The sequence below is a fragment of the Mesocricetus auratus genome, unplaced genomic scaffold, assembly GCF_017639785.1.
Source record: "Mesocricetus auratus isolate SY011 unplaced genomic scaffold, BCM_Maur_2.0 Super-Scaffold_100031, whole genome shotgun sequence".
Lineage (NCBI taxonomy): Eukaryota > Metazoa > Chordata > Mammalia > Rodentia > Cricetidae > Mesocricetus > Mesocricetus auratus.
Genome location: NW_024429212.1, coordinates 14,739,454 through 14,742,496, shown reverse-complemented (window position 1 = coordinate 14,742,496; position 3,043 = coordinate 14,739,454).

The following is a 3,043-nucleotide window of genomic DNA, read 5'->3' as shown; positions in this document are numbered from 1 at the left end:
AAAGTGCTCCCAAGCCTGGCAATCTGCAGTGGCTGCTTGGAGCCCAGAGTGGAAGGAGAAACTCCCCCCCCCACCGCCCCCCCCACACACACGGGGAGGGGGTCAAAATTAAGAAAACACTTCTAGATCAAATTCTTCTAACATCAACCTCTTACAAGACAGAAGAGTTGGGTGCAGTCTGTGTTGTGAAATTTTCTTTGGAAATAATTTTGAACTAGTATGTGTGGGGCGCATGCTACAGACTCAATAGACACCTCACAGGCATTGACTTATTTAGAAAACACCATCGTTCCCCATGAAATAGGCAGTGGTAGTGCCTCCTATTGACAGAGGATGAGCCAAATTCCATTAAACTCTTCTAGCCAACCAAAGGTCACATAACCTTGATGGAAAGAGTTATATGTGACCCTAGTCAACCCTGACTTCAGAGGTATACATAACTCCTCAGTCTTATGAGAAAGAAATAGGTGTTTTAGATGAACCTGTCAGCCACTAGTGGTGTAGCTTTTCAATGGTTCTTTTACGTTTTCTTTATAAGACTTAGCATGTGCAAGTGTGCGTGTGTGTGTGTGTGTGTGTGTGTGTGTGTGTGTGTGTGTGTGTGCAGGTACGCATAGGCCATGGCACACATGAGATCAGAGGACAACTTTGTGCAGTTGTTTCATGTATTGTCTTAGTGCTTCTGTTGCTGTGAAAAGACACCATGACCACGGCAACTCTTATAAAGGAAAACAGTTAATTGAGGTGGTGACTTACAGTTCAGAGGTTTAGTCCATTATCATCATGGCGGGGTGCGTGGCTGTAAGCGTTTCGGGCTGGAACAGGTAATTCTGGCACTGGGGAGCCACAGAATACTGAGTAACCACAGCTCAGATGGAAAGGTGTCCTAGACCTTGGGAGCCAAGGACCACCACAGGCAGCAGTAAGCATAGCAGCTTACAGCCTTGTCCCCAGGGAAAGGCAGTGTATCGGCTCCGGCAGGACAGGGTCTTCCAGTGGGGATGTTTGCCCAGTGTAGCAGTTTTGCTCTGCAGGAGAGGGTTTCCCTGGCGAAGTTGCAACAATTCAGTTCTGCTCCGGGGAGTGGAGAGCCGAGTGTAACAACTCTGCTCTGCCATGGGAAGGTTTTCCCAGCAAAAGTGTTACAGCCTGCTCGCTCTGCTCTGTCTGCTTGCAGTGCCCTGCCCAGGGTCGCCTCTGCCCCCCCCCCCCCCCGCTGCAAAAGAAGATCTTTATCCAAAAGATCTTCACCCAAAGCTCATCCAAGTCTTCACCCAAAAGATCTTCACCCAAAGCTCATCCAAGTGGCTTCTTGGGAGGAAAGAATCCAGGAGAGTGGCTGCCAGAGTGGCAGAGGACAGCCTGGTAGCACCAACAGCCACAAGCTGAACAAACACAGGGTTTATATAGGGCTTCCAGGGTGGGGATTGGTCAGATTTTAATGCTGAGCTCAGACTGGCTAGAGCTCCTGCTCGAGGATTGGTTAGTTTTTTGTACAGGGTTAGGGTCAGATTTGGCTCTGGTTTCAGGGCCAAAGTGTTTTTCTTTCTCTGGTCCTTCTAAGCCTTTTGGCTCTAATTTTAAAGCCATTTCTTTCACTGACTTTAATTCCAGGGACAAAGTGTGTTCTTTTGGCACTGGCTTCAGGGTCAGGGTGCATTTCTTTGGTTGTGGTTGCAGGGCCAAAGTGTGTTTCTTTGGCTATGCTCAGGGTGTGTTTCTTTGGCTGGACTTTTTTCCCTACAATGGTAGCTTGCAGACATGGTGCTGGAGATATAGCTGAGAGTCCTATATCTTGCAGGCAACAGAGTCAACTGAGTGTTACACCGAGCCTGAGCATAGGAAACCTCAAAGGCCACCCCCACAGTGACACACTTCCTCCAACAAAGCCACACCTCCTAATAGTGCCACTCCCTTTGCGGGTCATGGGGGCCAAATTACATTCAAATTACCACATGCAGTCACCTCTTTCCTGATCCTTGTGGGACCCAGGGACTGAACTCGGGTCATGGGACCTGTGTGAAAGCCCCTTCACCCAATAAGCCATCCAGGCTCATTCAGTAGTTTTTGAAATTGTGTTGGGCCCCAGCCCCCACGGGGTCTCTGTGAGTCACTGGTCAGTCAACAAGTCCATCCCGTTTTCCAGTCTAAGTGCATCCTGTTTTCTAGTCCTGGCTTCCTGCTCTGACATCAACATCCAGCAGCAGGAAAACACGCTGTCTTCCACCTGGGGTTTTTCCACTGTGTTGTAAACCTGTATATAAGGCTCCTCCCTCCTTATAAGAGAGAGACCTCTTAGCACTTGCAATGAACACACACACACACACACACACACTCTCTCTCTCTCTCTCTCTCTCTCTCTCTCTCTCTCTCTCTCTCTCTCTCTCTCTCTCTCCTGGCAATAAAGGCAGCACATACATTCTCTTAGTACAAACAGCTGGACGTCTGGTCTTTCTTTTCCTGATACCTTGGACTTGCTTGTGGCGTGGGTGCCACTGCTGCACCCTTCCCCCAGGGGGGTCTGTTGACTGTTTGTTACTAGGGGCTTTTAGCAAAACACTTCTCATCCCCTCCTCCCAGTAAGGCCTGCATGCAAGTTCCTGTTTATTGTCTAAAAGCTAGTTCCTGGTTTTGGCCCACCCTTTGCTGGAGGGCCCTGGGAACGCAGGTTTCTGACCTTGGTGTTTTTCCACCATACCTGACTTTGGTATATAAGGCTCTACCCTTTTAATAATAAATGCCATTCTCCTTGTAAGAATGAGCTGCTGTCTTTGCCTTTATTTTCATCCTTAGTCCTTAGCCTCGGATCGTTGTGAAGTATGGTAATGGTAGCACTGTAGCTGCAAACATACTGGCAGCTTGCTACATACTGCAAAATTGCATTCATTTGCCCTCTTCCCAGTAATGCCCTTCCCAGACGCACCCTCAAGAGGTGCTTTTACTGCTTACTCTGTAAAAGCAAAACACTCATGAGGAGGAAACTGAAAAACAAACATTTGATGTTGCTTTTATTTTTGTCTTTTCGAGACACAGTTTCTGTGTG